This window comes from Pan troglodytes, chromosome X (genome assembly GCF_028858775.2).
Source record: "Pan troglodytes isolate AG18354 chromosome X, NHGRI_mPanTro3-v2.0_pri, whole genome shotgun sequence".
Taxonomy (NCBI): Eukaryota; Metazoa; Chordata; class Mammalia; order Primates; family Hominidae; genus Pan; species Pan troglodytes.
In genome coordinates this window covers 61,077,990-61,100,354 of record NC_072421.2, presented here as the reverse complement: position 1 = coordinate 61,100,354, position 22,365 = coordinate 61,077,990, and the positions used below count along the sequence as shown (strand labels likewise).

Sequence of the window (22,365 nt, the reverse complement as noted above, 5' to 3'; positions counted from 1 at the left end):
ACAGCCACCTTGTACTTCCTGAGTTCTTAAACCTTTTGTTACTAAAAGTTATGCATTCCACGACACATCGTGGAAAAAATAAAATGATCCAAATTAAATATATATTGGTATAGTGACTTCTCAATTGCTAAAATAGTTTCTGACCAATGTTTGGTTTGTCAAACCCATATTGCTGGGAAGACAATGCTTCAGGTACATTCTGTTACCTGATGGCCCACTGAAACATTTACAGAGGGATTTCATTCAATTATTATTTCCAATGCATGTTTTCTGGTTTTATAAAAGCTTTCCCATGCAAGAGAGCTAATTTTACAATAGGATCATGTTGTGCCACAGTGTATTTTCACCAAGTAAAGAAAGCTTTGAATGGTTCACTGACTGAGAACAATAAACCTCTTCTTAATCGAGAACCTGAAGATCAGATCTTCTGAGAACATCAGAAAAAGACTTCCCTTGCCATCCACACTGCAGCAAAACTTCAGGACCTTAAATGCTGGGTTCATAATTTCACAACTGAGAAGGGACCCTCCACACTCTTGGAACTGTACACCTAGACCAAACTAAAATACAGTCACTCTTGCTAAATGTAACATAATCAAACTAAGACTTTAAGGAAACAAGCAAATCCTAGAAAAGACCAGGTTTTTGTATTTTTTTTCCTCCTGTAAACAGTACCTTCCAACATAAGGAGGTACCCTCTACTCTAACACTTACAAATAATAATAATAATAATAACCTGGAGTCCTTGTAAGGTGAAACCTTACAAAACCCACTGCTCTGCTGTTTCCTAGTGGGTTTCAAGAGGAAATAAGTACTTTTACAGTGGTGATGGTGAAATCAATGACTAACATTTTGGTCAATCTCCCACAATTTAGAGAATGACCAAAAGGGGGGAATTGTTAAATCAAGTTTATCCTAAATTGATGGGATCAATCATACTCCAAACCTTGACATCGCACAATATACCCATGTAACAAACCTACACATGTACCTCCTGAATCTAAAATAAAAGTTGAAATTCTAAAAAATGAAATTATTCTGGAGCTTTAAGATTCAATGCCTCTCTGCTGGGTTTTATACTTGCTTAGAACCTCTTACTTCTTTCTTTCTGTGATTCATTTCTCCCTTTTGGAATGGAAATGTCTAAACTATGTGCATTCCACCATTTTATCTCAGAACTAAATAACTTTTTTTATAGGCTCATAACTGGACTTTGGTCTTTTAAGTTGGTGCTGAAACAAGTTAAGACTTTAGAGACTGATGGAATTATTGTATTTTGTATTTGAGAAGAACATGACTTTTAGGGGGCCAGGAACAGAATGCTATGGTTTGGGTATAGTTTGTTCTGTTGAAACTCGTGTTGGAATTTGATTTCCAATGTTGCACTGTTGGGAGGAGGATTCCAGTGGGAGGCATTTGAGCTATGGGGGTGAATCCCTCATTAATACACTAATACCTTTTCATGGGGATGAATGAGTTCTCCCTCTCATGGGAATGGACTAGTTTCTAAGATATTGTGATGGTAAAATATTCTGGCTCCTTTAGTTTCTATATCTTGCTTCCTCTGTTGCCATGTGCTCTCTTTGCACACACACTCTCCTGTTCCTCTTTCCGCCATGAGTGCTAGCCATACCTTTCCTATTCCTTTCCTCCTATAACCTGTCTTGCCATGCTTCAAGTCTGAAACCCTCATCAGATGCAGCTGTCCAATCTTGAACTTTTCACCCACTAGAATTGTGAAGCAAATAAACTTATTTTCTTCATAAATTGCCCAGCCTCAAGTGTTCTGTTATTGCAACATAAAATGAACTAAGACTATAAACTTAATCAAGGTGGTAAAAATCTTATACACTAAAAACCATATATAATTGCTTTTTTAAAAAAATCAAAAAACAGGAAATAAATGAAATGTCATCCAGAGTTCATGGATTGGAGGACTGAATATTGTTAAGAAGCCAATACTACCTAAAGTGATCTACAGATCCAATGCAATTTCTATCAAAATGCCTGCTTTTTTTTGAAAAATACAAAAATACATTCAATAATTCATATGGAATCATCAGGGATTCCAATTGCCAAACTGTCTTGAAAAACAAAAACAAAATTTGCTGGGCACAGTGGCTCTCACATGTAATCCCAGCATTTTGGGAGGCTGAGGCAGGATGATCTCTTGAGCCTAGGAGTTCAAGATGCAGAGATGGCAAGATTCCATTTCTACAAGAAAATAAAGAAATTAAGCTATCATGGTAGCATGTGCCTGTGGTCCCAGCTACTCAGAAGGCTGAGGCTGTAGGATTGCATGAGCCCACTAGGTTAAGGCTGCAGTATGTCATGTACATGCCACTGCACTCCAGGCTAGGTAATAGAATGAGACACCATCTCCAAAAATAACATAAAATAAAAATAAATATAAAATTTTAGGTCTCACACTTCCTAATTTCAAAAATTACTACAAAGCTACAATAATCAAAGCAATGTGGTAGTGGCACAAATACAAAAAATACAGACAAATGGAACAGAATAGAGAGCCCAGAAATAAATCCTTTTATATGTTCTGAAAAGATTTTCAACATGGATGCCAAGATTATTCAATTGGAAAATGACCATCTTTTTTAAAAATGGTGCTGGGAATACTAGATATATACATACAAAAGAATAATGGTGGATCCCCATTTTATACAGTATATTACAGTTCACTCAATTTTGATCAAAAGCCTAAGCACCAGAGATAAAAGTATACATATCTTATAAAAAAAAAAAAAACCGGGAAAAGCTTCATGCCATTGGAATCGGCAGTGCTTTCCTGCATTTAACACCAAAAAACACAGGCAACAAAAAAAATAATCGATATATTAGATTTCACCAAAATTCAAAACTTTTGTGCACCAATGACCATATTAATAAAGTGAAAAAGCCAACCACATAATGGGAGAAAATGTTTGGAAATCATATAAGAGATTATATGCAAAATACTTAAAGAACACTTAAAACTCAACAGCAGCAACAAAGAAATAATTCAGTTTAGAAATAGGTGAGAGACTTAAATAGACATTTCTCCAGATAATATATACAGATGGCTAATAAATACATAAAAATATATCATTAAACGTTATGTAAATGCAAGTCAAAACCACAGCAGAATAACGTTTTACACAAATTAGTCATTTGGATGGCTGTAAACCAAAAATATTTTATTTTAATCCAAAATATAGGTTTTTTGACATGTTTTGAGGTAGCTATTTAGAGAGCCTTCAGATAGAAATAGCCTGAAAAGCTGATTTTTGTGGGGGATATTTGCATCTGTAGATAAAATCTACATTGGTAAAATAAACAGCTAGGCTTTCTGTGAGGACTCCCTCCCTCATCTGGATCTAAGAAAGACAAACTTCACTATGGGCTACTATCTATTCTTTCAGAGAGAGAGTTCCTACCTGTGAACTTTCATCTGCATGACAATACCAACTTTGCTAGCCATACTTTTCCTATTCCCTTCCTCCTATAAGCTGTCTTGCCATGCTTCAAGCCTGTCTTCTTTCTGTAAACCAGAAGTGGGTATAAAAACATCAACAATCTGGCCCTTATTCTGGGTGGTTCATATTTTGTATGACTCCCATGGACATGTGTGCACATTAATAAATTTCGTACACCTTTTATTCCATTAACCTTCCTTTTGTTAGTTGACTTTTCGTGAACCCTTGGAGGACAAAGTGGAAGTTTTCCCTTGGACTCTACAGCTATAATACAAAACCAGAAAATAATTGTTGGTGATGATGTGTAGAAATTGGAACCCTTGTACTTTGCCGATGCAAATGTAAAATGGTGCATCCACTATGGAAAACCATATGGTGGTTCTTTTTTTTTTGGTGGGGGGTTTAGGAGGGAAGCTTTAATAGAAAAAAAAAAAGAGAGAGAAAGGAGAACAGCTCTCTCCCTTGCCAGAGAAAGGGGCTTCCAAAAGGAAAACCATGCCCTCCAGGGACTGCACTAGATTTTTTTTTTTTTTTTTTTTTTTTGTAAGATGCATCTTGTTTTACAAGTTGTTGACATGTGGGGAAAGTACCTCTTAGAACTGATGAAATACTATGTATCAATTCTCAGGAAACTTTGAAATTACACAGAGGTATAAAAGACACACCCTCACCCTGCCCCCCCCAAAACAAAACAAAACCAACAGCTCAAAATTATCTCGCTACCCACATTATGGTACATTTTCCTAGCACATAAATAATTTGTTTAAACACAGTCATGTTATATATGTGCCCTGAATATTTCCCAGTTGGTTTTTGGAAAACATTTTTTTTTTTTCTATCTAGATTCAGCAACTGTTTTTTTTTTTTTATTTTTTTTTATTTTTTTTTTTAATTGATCATTCTTGGGTGTTTCTCGCAGAGGGGGATTTGGCAGGGTCATAGGACAATAGTGGAGGGAAGGTCAGCAGATAAACAAGTGAACAAAGGTCTCTGGTTTTTCTAGGCAGAAGACCCTGCGGCCTTCCGCAGTGTTTGTGTCCCTGGGTACTTGAGATTAGGGAGTGGTGATGACTCTTAACGAGCATGCTGCCTTCAAGCATCTGTTTAACAAAGCACATCTTGCACCGCCCTTAATCCATTTAAACCTGAGTGGACACAGCACATGTTTCAGAGAGCACAGGGCTGGGGGTAAGGTCACAGATCAACAGGATCCCAAGGCAGAAGAATTTTTCTTAGTACAGAACAAAATGAAAAGTCTCCCATGTCTACTTCTTTCTACACAGACGCGGCAACCATCCGATTTCTCAATCTTTTCCCCACATTTCCCCCCTTTCTATTCCACAAAACCGCCATTGTCATCATGGCCCGTTCAAATGAGCTGTTGGGTACACCTCCCAGACGGGGTGGTGGCCGGGCAGAGGGGCTCCTCACTTCCCAGTAGGGGCGGCCGGGCAGAGGTGCCCCTCACCTCCCGGACGAGGTGGCTGGCCGGGCGGGGGGCTGACCCCCCCACCTCCCTCCCTGACGGGGCGGCTGGCCAGGCAGGGTGCTGACCCCCCCACCTCCCTCCCGGATGGGGCGGCTGGCCGGGCAGAGGGGCTCTTCACTTCCCAGTAGGGGCGGCCGGGCAGAGGCGCCCCTCACCTCCCGGACAAGGCGGCTGGCCGGGCCGGGGGCTGACCCCCCCACCTCCCTCCCGGATGGGGCGGCTGGCCTGGTGGGGGCTGACCCCCACCTCCCTCCCGGACGGGGTGGCTGCCGGGCGGAGACACTCCTCACTTCCCAGACGGGGCGGCTGCCGGGCGGAGGGGCTCCTCACTTCTCAGACAGGGCGGTTGCCAGGCGGAGGGTCTCCTCACTTCCCAGACGGGGCGGCTGGGCAGAGACGCTCCTCACCTCCCAGATGGGGTCGCGGCCGGGCAGAGGCGCTCCTCACATCCCAGACGGGGCGGCGGGGCAGAGGCACTCCCCACATCTCAGACGATGGGCGGCTGGGCAGAGACGCTCCTCACTTCCTAGATGTGATGGCGGCTGGGCAGAGACGCTCCTCACTTCCCAGACTGGGTGGCCAGGCAGAGGGGCTCCTCACGTCCCAGACAATGGGTGGCCAGGCAGAGACGCTCCTCACTTCCCAGACGGGGTGGCGGCCGGGCAGAGGCTGCACTCTCGGCACTTTGGGAGGCCAAGGCAGGCGGCTGGGAGGTGGAGGTTGTAGGGAGCCGAGATCACACGGCTGCACTCCAGCCTGGGCACCATTGAACACTGAGTGAACCAGACTCTGTCTGCAATCCCGGCACCTCGGGAGGCCGAGGCTGGTGGATCACTCGCAGTTAGGAGCTGGAGACCAGCCCAGCCAACACAGCGAAACCCCGTCTCCACCAAAAAAATACGAAAACCAGTCAGGCGTGGCGGCACGCGCCTGCAATCGCAGGCACTCATCAGGCTGAGGCAGGAGAATCAGGCAGGGAGGTTGCAGTGAGCAGAGATGGCAGCAGTACAGTCCAGCTTCGGCTCGGCATCAGAGGGAGATCGTGGAAAGAGAGGGAGAGGGAGACCATGGGGAGAGGGAGAGGGAGACCGTGGGGAGAGGGAGAGGGAGAGTCATATGGTGGTTCTTAAAAAAAAATAAACATAGAGTTACCATATGGCCCAGAAATTCCACTTCTGGGTGTATACATATCTCAAAGAATTAAAAACAGAGACTCAAACAGATATTTGCACAGCACTGTTCATAGCAGCATTACTCATAAAAGCCCAAAAGTGGAAGCAATCCAAATAACCAAGGACAGGTGAATGGATAAACAAAATGTGCTATATACATACAATGAATATTATTCAGGCTTCAAAAGAAAAGGGAGTTTTGATACATGTTACAACATGGATTAAACTTGAAAACATTATGCCAAGTGAAAAAAGCCAGACACAAAAGAATAATTTGTGTTTTATTTTACACATATATGGTTTCTAGTGTAGCCAAATTCACAGAATAAAAATGTGTAAAGGTGGTTTCCAAGGTCTAAAAGGAGGGATACATGGGAAGTTTTTGATTAATGGTTCAGGGTTGCAGTTTGGGAATATAAAACTCTTCTTGAGATGAATGGTTGTGATGATTGCACAATGACGTGCAAGTACTTAATGCCACTATACTGTTCATTTAGAAACAGTTAAAATAGTACAAGTTATGTATACTCTATGGTATCTTTTTAAAGATATTAAGGGAATACTATAAACAACCTTATGCCAACTAATTTGACAACTTAGATGAAATGGATAAATTACTTGAAATACAGAAACTGGTAAACTCACTAAAAAAAATACATAATATGAATAAACTTATAGCTATTTAATAAATTAAAATTCTAGTGAGAAATCTTACCAAGAAAACACTGAGTCAAATTGCACACTGATGGATTTTACCAAACATTTAATACCAATTCTACTTTAACTTGTCCAAATAATGAATCAGAAGAAGTACTTCTCCAACCATTTTATGAGAAAAGCACCACCCTGTCAACCTAAAGGGAAGAAGCTGAAGCAAAATTAATATAAGGAGAGAGTATATTTGGGCCAAACTTGAGCATTGCAACCCAGGCACATATATTAAAGTTGCCGAATGTGCACTCTGATTAACAGCAGTTACACTTGTCTGTTTAAAGACAAAAAATGGGTGACAGGGAATGGGCTAATACAGTATTGTTTTTCAGGAATTCTCAGTGGTTTACAAAAATAACATTGATTAATGATTGGTTATGTATTACTAAACTATAGGGTGTGGGTTACAATGTCCTGCATGAATTAGGTGAATTTTATAGCTACTTGTAACAATAGCATGCACTTTCAAGAAATAAATACATAGCTTCAAGAGGAAAGTGAAACATGATTTCTGTTTCATATTAATGTCTCTCTGGATCTGTTAACTAAAAGAATTTGTATTCCTCAGATGGAAGTCATTTTCTTTCCTCAACCCTGATACCAAAATCAGCCAAAGGCATTATAAGAAAGGAAAATAAAAAGAAAAAATACAGATAAATATCCGATTTTACTGACATAAAATTATAAAAAATTAGCAAATTGAATGCAACAATATTTTAAAAGTATAAAGAAAATCAGTTGGTATTTATCTTAGTAATCCGTGTTTATATCCACATTTAAAATCGATCAGAGTAATTCTCCATATTAATAACACAAAGACAAACATAACCATCTGAATAGTTACTGAATAAATTGTGGCAAAATTCATCATCCATTCTTCATGAAAATTCTCTCAGCAAACTAGGAACAGAAGGAAACTTCTTGAACTAATGTTCAAGGAAACTTGAACTAATGTTCAAGAAAGGAAACTTCCTTAACCTAATGATGGGCATCTAAGAAAAACATGCAACTAATATCATACTTGACCATGAAAGACTCAATGGTTCTCCTTAAGATTAGAAAAAAATACAGAAAGATTTGCTCTTTGCACTTCAATTCAGCATTAAATTAGAGATTTGGCCAGTGGCATATAACAAGACACAGAAATAAAAGGCACCTATATTTGGAAGGTAGAAGTAAAACTCTTTTTTTCTCAGACAACATGATCATATATTTTAAAAATCTAAAGGAATATACTAATTTGTGTGTTTAGCAAGGTTGCAGGGTGCAAATTTGGTATACATTAAATTGTATTTGAGTATACTAACAATGAAAATGGGATATTGAAATTTTAAAAATTACTATTCATAATGGAATCAAAAATAAAAATACTTAAAAGTAAATCTGATGAAATATGTGAGAGACATATACTTTTAAAACTACCAAACTATGGGCCGGGTGTTGTGGCTCACGCCTGTAATCCCAGCACTTTGGGAGGCTAAGGTGGGCGGATCATGAGATCAGGAGATCCAGACCATCCTGGCTAACATGGTGAAACCCCATCTCTACTAAAAATACAAAAAAAATTAGCCAGGCATGGTGATGGGCGCCTGTAGTCCCAGCTACTTGGGAGGCTGAGGCAGGAGAATGGCGTGAACCCGGGAGGCGGAGCTTACAGTGAGCTGAGATCAAGCCACTGCACTCCACCCGGGGCAACAGAGCAAGACTCCATCTCAAAAAAAAAAAACAAAACAAAAAAAACTACCAAACCATGATAAAGAAATGAAATAAGACCTAAATAATTTGAGAAATATACTTTGTTAACTAATCAGATGTTTTAATACTGTTAAGGTGTCATTTCTTTGTAAATTTATGTATAACTTCAATGCAATCAAAGTTAAATTTCTGAAGTGTTTTTATAGAAATCAACAAACTGATTATACAATTTACATGGAAATGTAAAGCCCCTACAATAATTAAATAAATTTTGAAAAAGAACAAAGTTGGAAGGCTAAATCTACTTAATTTCAATAATTATTATAAAGCTACAGTTATCAAAAGTGTATGGGATTAATCTAATGACAGAGAAATAGATCCACGGAATAAAAAAAAAAAATGTCTAGAAACGAACCCACACCTACAGAGACAACTGATTTTTACAAAGATTTAATGGCAATTAACCATTAAATGGAGGAAACATAGTTTTGTAAACAAATAAGGATGGAGTAATTGGATATATTTATGTAAATATTATAAACTTTTAAAAAAAATTTAGTTTTTGTGGGTACATAGTAGGTATATATATTTATGGTGTACATGAGGTATTTTGATACATGCAAGCAATGTATGGTATTCACATCATGGAAAATGAGGTATCAATCCCCTCAAGCATTCATTCTTTGTGTTACAAACAATCCAATTATATTATTTTAGTTGTTTAAAAATATACAATTAAATTTTCATTGACTATAGTCACCCTGTTGTGCTATCATATAGTAGGTCTTATAGATATTAGGTCTTATAAAGTACTATTCAGCCATAAAAAAGAATGAGATCCTGTCATTGGCAAATATTATAAACTTTGATCCACCCTCATACCATATACAAAAATTCTTCTAAAACAGATTACAGACTTAAATGTAAATCCTAAAACTAGCAAACTTTTTTTTTTTTTTTTTTTGAGACGGAGTCTTGGTCTGTTGCCCAGGCTGGAGTGCAGTGGCGCGATCTCGGCTCACTACAAGCTCTGCCTCCCGTGTTCACGCCATTCTCCCGCCTCAGCCTCCTGAGTAGCTGGGACTACAGGTGCCTGCCACTACGCCCGGCTAATTTTTTGTATTTTTTTTTATTAGAGACGGGGTTTCACCGTGTTAGCCAGGATGGTCTCGATCTCCTGACCTCGTGATCCGCTCGTCTCAGCCTCCCAAAGTGCTGGGATTACAGGCGTGAGCCACTGCACCTGGCCAAAACTAGAAAACTTTAGAAGAAAAAAAAATCTTTGTAACATTGTGTTAGAAAAATATTTTTGATTCAACAGAAAAAATACAATATATAAAACAAAAATTAATATGTTTGACTTTATCAGAATTTAAAATTGTTGCTTTTTGAAAGACACAAGAAAATTAAAACAAAAGCCACAGACTAAGAAAAGATCTTTGAAAATTATATAATTGATGAAGGACTTGTATCCAGATTATATAAAGAAAAGTAAAAAACTTATCAATAAGAAAACAAACAACCTAATAAAAGTCAGCAAAATATTTGAAACAAGAAAAATACATAAATGGCAAACAAGCACCTAAAAAGGTATTCAACATCACTAGGCATAGTGAAAATACAAATTCAACTGCAATGACAACACTGCAAACTTACTAGAATAGCTAACATTGAAAAAGACTGATCATACCAAGTATTGTTAAAGATGTGTGCAGAAACTGGAACTCTAAAATACTGCTAGTCAGAATGTAAAATGGGACAACCTTTTTGGAAAATAGTTTTGTTACCAGAAACAGGTCCTGATCCTGATCCAAAAGAAGCCTCTTGGACCTTGCTCAAGAAAGAATTTGGGGTGAGTCTATAGAGTAAATAAAAAAAAAAGTTTATTAAGGAAGCAAAGGAATGAACGAATGGTTACTGCATAGGCTGAGCAGCAGCATGGGCTGCTCAACTGAGTATACTTATAGTTATTTCTTGATTATATACTAAATAAGGGATGGATTATTCATGAGTTATCCAAGAAAGGTGTGAACAATTCCCAGAACTGAGGGTTCCTCCCCCTTTTAGACCACATAGGGTAACTTCCTGGTGTTCCCATGACATCTGTGAACTGTCGTGGTGCTAGTGGAAGTCTTTTGGCATGCTAATACATTATAATTAGCATATAATGAGCAGTGAGGATGACCAGACTTTCGTACCTTTCTTGATATTCATGGGTTTTGGCCAGCTTCTTCATGGCAACCTGTTTTATCAACAGGGACTTCGTGACCTGTATCTTGTGCTGACCTCCTATGTCATCCTGTGATTAGAATGCCTAACCTCTTGGGAATGCAGCCCAGTAGGTCTCAGCCTTATTTCACCCAGCCCCTATTCAAGATGGAGTCATTCTGGTTCAAACACCTCTGACAGTTTCACAATTTCTTATAAATTTAAACACATAGCTAACATCTGATCCAGCTATTCTACTCCTAGATATTTATCTAAGGAGAAATGAAATATTGTCCATACAAATACATGTACATGAATATTCATAGCACTTTTGTATGTAAAAGCCAAAAACTAGAAATAATTTAATTGTCTCTCAAGGGATGAATAGATAAACAAATTGTGGTCAATTTGTTTATTCATAGGATGGAATAATACTCAGCCATAAAGAGAAATAATTGCCAATAATGTGGATGAATATAAAAATAACTATCCTGAATGAATGAAGCCTGAAAATAAGGAGTACATATTATTTAATTCCATTAACATAAACATCTAGAAAACTCAAACTAATCTAAAATAACATAAAGTACATTCATTGTTGCTTGGGGAGTGTATGTGTGCAAGGCTGGAGAGGGATTACAAAGGGCTATGAGGAAACGTTTGGAGGTGGTGTATATGTTCACTCTTCTGATAGTAGTGATGATTTCTCAAATTGTAAAAACCTTTGAAACTGTACATATGAAATATTTTAAATATATATCAAATAACTACACATAATTTTTGAAAAGATCTTTAGAAAAATAATCTCTTGTGAAAAACAAAAATTCCATAGTATAGATAATATAGAAAAGCCAGTCATGAGATATCTAGGTGGCTCTCAACTTTTCACGTTAGTAGAAGAGGATTCACATTAAACAAAAGTAAAGGAGCGAATAATTGAAAAGTAAAATCTATTTGGAGTTTGAATAATTTTTTTAAATTATATTTTAATTTTAATATATGTGAAATACTAAAATTTGTCAACATTTCAAATACCATCATATATCTTCCATGAAGTTTAGAGTTAGGACTCAATGAAAGTTCATCTCTAAAATTTCTGCCTGGCTAATTTATGTTTCCTCAGAGAAACAAACTATTTGTTTATAAGGGCTTTCTTGGCAATCTAATTGAGTTGTTACGGGTGCAAATTGGTAACTGTTGTTAGAACAACCGAAGTTTTAGCTGATAGCTAATAAATCAGTTAAGCCTTACATTCAAATTTTTCTAAATAGCATATATTTTGAGGATACTGGCAAAGATCAACTAAAAAGTGAATTATTTCCGAATAGGAATGAAGGGTGAGGGGAGAGGTGATATTTGATAAATGTCAGGGTAAAGCTTTGAGGTCTTTTTCTTCTCTTCTCTTGTTCTAGTGTCTTCTCTGTAGAAACAATAGAAACTCTCCTTTGAAGTAATTAATGCAAAATTCCTCAGCAACTGCAGACTGTTAAGTAGAGCAGCCACTGTGATGTTTCCTGAGATGAAACAGCCTGGATCAGCCACCATGATAAATAGGAAGACCTTTTATACTAGTATCCCAAAGGGTGAGAGTAAACTGGCAGAAAGTAATCTTGGCCCCAGACAAACGTCAGCTATTTTAGTTACTAGAGAACATTTTTAAAAAGTCTATGTGTAAGACTAAATTTTTATATTTGTTATACTAGGTTGGCAAAAAAGTATATTTATTCAAAAGTTGTTGTAATGTATCATTTTAAAATATAATTTTTGTTATTAAGTTCAAGTTATTAGGGTCTTTTCTTTGGAGGCTTTTTCAAGGGGAATATAAATGTTCTTAATATTATCAGATATACTTCCAGAATTAATACATAGAGCGGACCTTGTAGCCAAAGAAGCACAACTAGTGGAAAAGTGAAAAAAACTGTTGTTGACACGGGAATGTTTGTTATTGGAGTTATCGCCTCACTTGCTTTTTTTTTTTTTTCTCTTCTCCCTCTGGGTATAGGAAAGTACAGATAGGAGTTAATATCAATAGCTCCTTCCTGACAAAAAATAAGAAATTGGAATATGAAAGGGATTGATTTGAGTTAAGAGAAGGAGTTGTGAGAATGAAAATTCCCAAGTTAGTAGGGTCTGATTTTGGACACGTTTTTGGTTTCAATGCACCAAATATTTATAGAACTTACAGCATCACTTAAGAGAAAGAGCAGAGTCTGAAAGATTAGGTGGCTGACATCATACAGTGCAAAGATTCAGAGTGGGATTTGAAGTTTTGAATAGAACTGCATATATATCTAAAAAGATAAGGCCAAAAGAAAATAACTGTTTTAACCTGGTAGACAATCAGAGAACTTGATATACCCAATTTAAAATTTCTTCTATTCTCCGTTATAAAATGGAGATTTTATGATGCGAAAAATAGTAGAACATAGTGATGAGAAAAATAGTAGAACATAGTGAATGCTACATTGTTTTGAAAATTAGGTAGTATTATCATGGGTTTGCTTTGGAGTTTTACTCCCTTACCCCTCTCCTTTCTTTTTTTCACTAGTATTTATCTGACCCCCACAATCTTCTATTTTATAAGGTTTGGGTAAATTTTATTTCTCTGTTATCTTTTCCTTCCACATCACAGTTGCTGGCCTTGAGACCAGGTTTGTTGTTCCCCTTCTCTTTCTCAGAGAAGTGTTTTTTTTTTCTTTTAAATTGGGAAATTTAATATTTTTGCAAGGGCAAGATAGAAGAGTCAAAAAACAAATAATAAAGTGGAAAAATATCTAAGACACATATGACAGGCAAAGGCTAGGCCAGCAATCGTGTTTAATGACTTGTTTAATATATAGAGGGAATTGTATTGATATAGGTACATATTCTCAAAAACCATTCTTGTTAATGAATATTCACACATAATATTATGTTACAGGTATTTGAACCAGAGTAACTCCATCTTGAATAGGAGCTGGGTATAATAAGGCTGAGACCTACTGGGCTGCATTCCCAGGGGTTAGGCATTCTAAGTCACAGGATGGGATAGGAGGTGGGCACAAGGTACAGGTCACAAAGACCTTGCTGATAAAACAGGTTGTGGTAAAGAAGCAAGCCCAAACCCACCAAAACCAAGATGACAATAAAAGTGACCTCTGGTCATCCTCACTGTTCATTATATGCTAATTATAATGCATTAGCATGCTAAAAGGCACTCCCATCAGTGCTCCCACAACAGTTTACAGATGCCATGGCAATCCATGAGGGCAGCCACTGCACCTGCCCTGCTGACTGCCTGGTACAGAGCTGGCACAGAGCAGATGCTCCATAACAGCTCTCTGAGTGACAGGCTGCAAGGTCCCCTGGCCCCAAGGCTGGAGCAACCGGGACTTTCATGACTGCTGTGTGTTCCCCAGTTGTAGGGGGCAATGCCAGGAAGTTACCCTATATGGTATAAAAGGAGGAGGAACCCTCAGTTCTGAGAATTGCCCACCCCTGGCATTTAAAGAGAAAATTTTATATGAAAATAAAATAAAATAACAATGATTAATAGTTGGAGCAGACTATTAACCCAGTTTCTGAGTCCAGAGAGCAGCCAGTTGAGAAGATTTCTTGATGTTGGTTAAACATTTCTAGATATTGGGATTAAAGCATCTTTAGACCTTTAGATGATAAAGTGAGGACAGCAGGAACCATCTGATGGATTTCCTGGTCTGCAGTTTGGATGTCTCTGTTGATGGTATAAACATCAGTGTCACAGTCATGGTTATTTCCCAAGAGCAAAGTATAGAAACATCCAGCTTTTTCTAACAGGGCTTTTTCAGATAGTCTCAATCTGAGCAGTAAGATTTCGGTTCTTAGTGACTCCAAGTCAGGAAAGTGGAAGAAAAATTGAAAACATTAGCTTTGGAGGTTGTAGCCAGATATTAGAGAAAATTAGAAGAATTGACAAGTTGATAAGGACTGATTAAATGTGGAAGGTTGAAAGATCCAGTACAGTTATACGTAAGTAAAAAAACCTCAAAGACAATTAATAAGACTCAAATCTAATAACCTACAAGGGTGTGTTACAGTTTTCCATTGAATCATAAAGTTTCCCTCTTTATGTTTCCCCCAGTCTTTTTTATTCTTCTTTAGTTAATAAGTCTCAAATTATTAGATTTGGCTTGATTATTTACATAATGGTGGCAAGAATGATAATTGACCACGTAAGTCTTTTTGAGTCTGCTTTGCTGGAACTTCTCACGTGAAATCTCAGATTAGACTTTGAAAATCCTCTCCAGGCTAGAAAGACAAGCCGAGAACACACCACCAGATTTTACCTGCCAAATTTAACCTTTAGATCTAGGTGGAGTCCTCTCTTTTTGAGATCCCTCAAAGATTTCAAGGTTCAAAGGCCTGCCAAGAAGACCTTTCTCACTCATTGTAAGGCTGGAAACTCTGTAAGCCGGATACCAGGCTGGTTTCCCCAAGAAAGCTTTGTAAGAACTGGCTCCACTCAATCAACCTTAGTTTGTTAAAACTGTCTGGTCATATCTGACACTATGCACATCTTTATCGAATACGACATTCCAGTCAAAGTCTTGGTTATGCAATGAATGATTCCAATTATGTCTCTTCAAAAGTGGAACATATTCTTATTTACTTTATGCAAATAATTATATTACAATAAAAATGAGATCACTCAGTAAGAATTTCCAGATTCTGGAGAGAACAGACAGGGAGAAAATTAAATGTTGCATTTCTGTTTACAAATATATAATTTACTAATTGTTAATTATTAGAAATAATTTAAGAGAAAAGGGAAACAGTTTCCTTACATCCAGAACATTGATATTAAAGAACTAGCCAGTTTCCACTCAAAAAGCCATAATAAATTATAAGCATTCTTTATAAATTTATCCAATCCTGTGTAATTACTTCCTATTCTTCTAAATCTTGGGTTCACAGTTTGATGAACCCATCATCTTCTCTACTAAAATTCTGGAAATCCTCATGCAGTCAAGTGATATGATTTCCAAGTTATTTAAGCAATGCCTTCAGAAGCCTGTACCCTGTAATACTAGTCATAGTCCTTTCTATGAGTCTCTTAGATACTCCCTCTTTGTTGAAGTCCTTTCTGTCCTTTTTTTTTTTTTTTTTCTTTAGATGGGGCCTCACTCTGTCACCAGGCTGGAGTGCAGTGGTGTGATCTCGGCTCACTGCAACCTCTGTCTCCCTGATTCAAGCAATTCCCCTGCCTCAGCCTCCCGAGTAGTTGGGACTACAGGCGCGCGCCACCATGCCCAGCTAATTTTTTTTCCCTTGTATTTTAGTAGAGACAAGGTTTCACCATGTTGGCCAGGATGGTCTCAAACTCCTGACCTTGTGATCTGCCCACCTTGGCCTCCCAAAGTGCTGGGATTACAGGCGTGAGCCACTGCGCCTGGCCAACAATAAGAACATTTTAATAGCAGACTTGAATATATTTAATTTTTTTGTATTATATAAAAATAAGAGGCCAAGAGTACACAAACTTAAACTTATAAATACATTTGTATTTTATGTTACTTAGAATTGATCTAAATATTTAATTAATGTTACTTAACTTAGCATAACATTAAATTTGCAAGTTACCAAAAAGATTTTGAAAAGTATTTTTAAGCAAATGTATTATTACATTAAACTAGCTAGTCATCATCTCAAATTATTTTCCTGTTAATTATTTTTACAGCACATGCGTGTTAGAAATGTATCAAAAAGTTAAAACCAAAAAACTTATTATTTTTTTCTTTTTTTTTTGAGATGGAGTCTTGGCTCACCGCAACCTTCTCCTCCCAAGTTCAGGTGATTCTCCTGCCTCAGCCTCCCGAGTAGCTGGCATTACAGGCATGTGCCACCACGCCCAGCTAATTTTGTATTTTTAGTAGAGATGAGGTTTCTCCATGTTGGTCAGGCAGATCTCGAACTCTTGACCTCAGGTGATCCTCCTGCCTCGGCCTCCCAAAGTGCTGGAATTACAGGCATGAGCCACGTGCCCAGCTATTTTTTTATTTTTTTTTTACTGCTGTTTACTTGGACTTCTGTTCTTAGGTTGAATCTATAATTTTTATAATCTTGAACATCTAGTAACCAAGTCCAGTGCTTGTAGCACTCACTGCATGACAGCCAATAAGTTGGTAGAAGGTATTTGGACAAGGAAAACAACTTTATTCAGAGCCAGCAAACTGAAAAGATAGCAGAATTAGTATCCTAAAGAACTATCTTAAGGTAATATAAATTTTAGGCTCCTCCTCTGAGGAGGGAGGAAAAAGTGGGGGGTGAGGTTAAGAGGTGACCAATGACCACAGACATCTGGGCAGCAGCAAGGGTCTAAGAGGACTGTGAAACTTCTTTATTCTTTTTCCGTTGACTTTGAATGGTGTAATATTCAGGTCACAAATGTTCCTGTCAATCTTTAGCATAACATCATTAGTATGTACATACTTTCTTGTTTCCTCGGGGGGTTAGCATTGGAAAAGATATCATTATTGTCCTTGATTTAAAGTAGAACTATAAATTAAATTCCTTCCATAGTTAGTTTGCCCTGCATGCAGAGATAAGCAAAAGTAATTTAAAAGATATCACCATGCAGAGGCTAGGAGCGAAATGCGGTTAGTTGTGCTAAACTTCCTTTTCACTGTTACAATATTACCTTATTTCACTAGTAAAACCAAGTAGAGTAAAAACGTATGTTCATATTATACTCGATAGGTTTAGAAGACACTACCACAAAATATGGCACCTTGGCATGTTAACTATTTTAAGCTAAAAGAACTTGAGAAATGTCAGGAAGGACTTTGACATTCCTCTGTCCTTCTCCACTAATGTAGATAATAACAGATTTATATAACAGGTTCCCTCCCAATACCCAGAGGAAAGGAGCATCCTTATCTCTGAAGATGGAGGGACAGTGAGAGGAATTTGAATGAACGAGCTATGTTAAGATCCTTTCAGTTTACTACACTTAGCTCATACCCTTTGTCTTATGACATTCTTCCAAAACTTTCCACTCTTCATCAAACCTATCATAAAAAAAACTCAGGTTTAATTATTTCTTCAGGTCTTCATTTCATCATGAAGGCTTTCATGTCACAAAAAACTAATAATAAATGCATTTGTGTGCTTTTATCTGTCAATATTTCTCTTGTTAGAGCCCTATCTGAGAACTTCAAAGGGTGGAAAGTATTTTTCTTCCCCTATGTACTTAATGCTGATAACTCAGAAGGCATACCCATATTTGTTAAACCAATAATATCAAACTAGTCTTATTTACCAAATTTATGTAATTACATATACTTGAAAAACATTTTGATTAGTTTCTATATTTCTGGAAGTTTAAGGAATGTTTAATTTACATATGTGATTATCTCTAAGCCTATCAGAAAAGACTATCTTTATATGATTTTAGGAATTAATTTGGTAATGTTATTTGGAAATAAAAAATATCGCATATACATAACATACATACATACCCAAACATACACAGACAGATGCAAATAGACACTATAGCTTTTATTCTGAAATTTGTCATGAGTCTGATAAATACAGTAATATAAAACTCAACAGTTTATTTAAAATAGCTGGTTCTCATCTTCTCTCTGCTTCATATTTTTATCTGAATTGTATTGCTGGTGATAAAAAAATGTTACCTTCTCAATATTTCTTTTTAACAATATTCATGGAGGAGACTTTTAAGATTTTCTTTTGTTCCAATATGTACTTGGTTTTAAGTTCCCCAAATACCTTGAGAGCCCTAATGGGGAAGGAGGGGCCTAAAGTTCAAGTGACTATAGGGAATTCAGGAGCTGGAATGGGAAGGGAAAAGTCTGGCAGGGATGGATGGATGTGTGGAGGAGGTAGACTGTTGTGAAGGAAGACATTTCAAAGAATCCAAGGAAACTGAAGGGAAGATGGAAGGTGGTAAAAGAAGGAGGGAGGAGCAGAAGTTATCGGAAGGGAGAGGTCATAGATGAGCAAGTTTGGATAGATTTTAGGTTTCTGAAGAAGCCAATGGAGTTCCATTTTTCTCAGTAAAATCATGCCAACAAGGTAGAAAGTGGGCAGTTAGCACCATAGTGGTAGAACATATAGTTACCAAGGGTTCAACAAAGGGAGGTTCAGTTGACAGAAAATTTCCTATGGGAAAAGCAGGATCAAATAGAACAAAGAGGCCTCACAAGCAGCCAAGAAAAAAAAAAAAAAATTCCGAGCCACGGGTAAGTGAATATCCACTCAAAAGTTCCAGGAGGAACTTCCAGCTTAGGAAGTACCTTTCAAGATATCTAATTGAGCTTCGGAGAATGTACTCAGAATCCTAGGAATTAAAATCTGTCCTTAACATGCTTCAGTGGACTGTCATCCAGAGCACTGGCTCAAGAGTTGGACTCACCAATGGATCTCTGATCAATAACTAAGGAGTGAAGACAAAGGCTTCAATGGCATACACTTAGGGTCTTGGGTGAGAAGTCTGGGGGTCCAACGACACATTTGATGCTAAGCTGTAGCCCCATAACTGTTGAAAATTATTCTGACACTTGTTAAAATGTAAGGAAAACTTGATTCAGGATTGTTAAAGTAGGTATCAGGACTGTCACAATAGAGGTGAGAGATTGGGTTCAACTCTGAATACAGCAAAGAACCCAGGGAATATATAGTCAATGAGCAGAATGACAGGTTCACTAGATGGAATTACTAAGAGGAGACTTCACATTGGAGGCAATTCTTGCTAAACCAATGTAACAGGATTCTTGCTGATGGCCAAGGTGATCAGATATCAAGGCGAGGAATGAGGAATTTGATCAGAAATGAGGATGATCAAATATCAAGGGTGGGGAATTCTCTGTAAGCAAAATTAATAGAATTATTGTTAAACTGGACAAATAGGCTGAAGACAAGGACCAAGGATGACGCCTAGTAAAAAATATGACTAAGAGGAACCTGTCTAAAGTTTAGTCTTTGCCTCAATTCTGCCAATACTTTAAGGAGACAAAAGGTCATCCTAATTTTTGATTTTAGGCTTTTGAAGCTAAAAGGGGAGAAAATTCACTACATGTTAAATATGCCTTACTATAATTTTGTTTCTCATATTTTCTTGCTTTCTGAGTTCAAATATACATGCATGAGCATAAACAGAGACCTAGAGAAATGAAGCAATGAAGCACTTTAGTTATGGAAGGCAAGTACCTCCTCTCTCTCTCTCTCTGTCACACACACACACACACACACACACACACGCACACCTGTATCTCGAGATCTGAACTAGTCTAATGATTGGCAGCATGGCAAGAGCTGATTGTTAAATATTCTGAAATTTGGATGTTAAACTGTCTGTATCTTGAAATTGGCTAAGGTGGGAGTATTTACACAATGGAAACTGGCAAACACTGCAAATTAAGTTTTTTTTCCCCCCTAAAGAGCAGGTTTACCAGCACACCACTGGATGTAAGCAACAATGTATTTAAGAGGTCTCTCTGGTTGTATAAAAATAACTTTCTAGGGCTGGTCTTTCATTTTTCTTTATTTTCTTTCTTTAATTTTTGGGCTTCTTTGCCACTTTTTAAAGAGGACCAGAAGGTAAGTATAGCTTAAAGATGTGTTGTCCTCCCAGTGATCCTGCTCTTGCTCTTCCTCTCTCCTCTTTTAAAGTATTCAATCAGCATTAGTAGCTCTTGAGAACTTTTCAAGCTTTCTATTGTTTTCTATAATTAGCATGATCTTAAACAGGGATCTGCTTAACACATTTTTGAGTTTCAAAAAACTCACTAGCAAGAGCTATCAGCCACACAAAACCATTCATAAGTTTCAGGAACCTATTTTCTCAATTCAGAAAGACATTAAAGCAAACTATAAAGATAAGGATACATTTTATAAAATAGTATGCTATCACTAGTAAGTTTTCATTTCCCGTTGATTTTCTAGATTACAAATCATGTCTACATTTCCTTAGTTTTATTCCATGCCCCTTAATTCATTTCTTCCTTATTTTACAATAGAACAGTGTTTTCATTTACTAGCTTTGCTCTTTCTAGGCAAATGCAGACCTCTGCCTCTAGCTCTGCATTTTCTAGCTAGGCCCTAGTCACATGTGGCTATTTAAATTTAAGTTAATTAAACCTAAATAAAAATAAGAATTCAATTTCCCTATCAAACTGGCAACATTTCAAGTGCTCAATATTCACTTGTGACTTTTGCCTACTATATTGCTGACCAATTTCCTGAAAGGATTGGTGAACTTCTTCTGCAAAAGTAAAGTTGATCCCTTTATTATCATGTAATCCGCTTCTTTGTCTTTTTTGATCTTTGTTGGTTTAAAGTCTGTTTTGTCAGAGACTAGGATTGCAACCTCTGCTTTTTTCTGCTTTCCATTTGCTTGGGAAATATTCCTTCATCCCTTTATTTGAGCCTATATGTGTCTTTGTACATGAGATGGGTCTCCTGAATACAGGACACCGATGGGTCTTGACTCTTTATCCAATTTGCCACTCTGTGTCTTTTAACTGGGGCATTTAGCCAGTTTACATTTACGGTTAATATTGTTATGTGTGAATGTGAACCTGTCATTATGATGCTAGCTGGTTATTTTGCCCATTAGTTGATGCAGTTTCTGCATAGTGTCAATGGTCTTCACAATTTGATATGTGTTTGCAGTGGCTGGTCAGGTTTTTCCTTTCCACGTTTAGCACTTCCTTCTGGAGCTCTTGTAAGGCAGGCCTGGTGGTGACAAAATTGCTCAGCATTTGCTTGTGTGTAAAGGATTTTATTTCTCCTTCGCTTATGAAGCTTAGTTAGGCTGGATATATAATTATGGGTTGAAAATTCTTTCCTTTAAGAATGTTAAATATTGGCCCCCACTCTCTTCTGGTTTGTACAGTTTTGCATGTCTTCTTTTGAGAAGTCTTTCTTCATGTCCTCTGCCCACTTTTTTTTTTTTTTTTTTTTTTTTGAGGCAGAGTCTCGCTCTGTCGCCCAGGCTGGAGTGCAGTGGTGCAATCTCGGCTCACTGTAAGCTCTGCCTCCCAAGTTCATGCAATTCTCCTGCCTCAGCCTCCCGAGTAGCTGGGACTACAGGCGCACACCACCAGGCCCAGCTAATTTTTTGTATTTTTAGTAGAGACGTGGTTTCACCGTGTTAGCCAGGATGGTCTCGATCTCCTGACCTCATGATCCATCCACCTTGGTCTCCCAAAGTGCTGGGATTACAGGCGTGAGACACTGCACCTGGCTGTCCTTTGCCCACTTTTTAATGTTATTGTTTTCTTCTTGTAAATTTTTAAGTTCCTCGTGGCACATGCCTGTATTCCCAGCTACTTGGGAGGCTGAGGCAGAATAATTGCTTGAACCCAGAAGGCAGAGGTTGTGGTGAGACAAGATTGCACCACTGCACTCCAGCCTGAGCAACAAGAGTGAAACTCCGTCTGGAAAAAATATATATATATATAATATATACATACACACTTATATATATATATGTATATGCTTCTATACATGTGTATATGTATATACACATATATACTTATATACATATATACATACATATATATAAATATATATACACATTTTAGCCAGTTTTCCATTTTGAGTTAATATTTATATGAGGTTTACGTCTAATAGTTTTAAT

General features: G+C 37.6%; 1 protein-coding gene across 26 annotated transcripts in view; it reads left to right on the top strand.

Moving 5' to 3' along the window:
- SPIN4 (spindlin family member 4) overlaps window positions 1-22,365 on the top strand; it is a 342,780-nt gene that overhangs the window by 164,493 nt on the left and 155,922 nt on the right. The window contains exon 5 of one of the 26 annotated variants that reach the window (XR_010154956.1): window positions 409-21,657. The exons of 24 other annotated variants lie outside the window; for them this stretch is intronic. The gene's annotated coding sequence lies outside the window, so the exon portion shown is untranslated. Of the gene's footprint in view, window positions 1-336; window positions 21,658-22,365 lie in introns of those variants that run through there. One more of the 26 variants, XR_010154954.1, reaches the window with a different exon arrangement.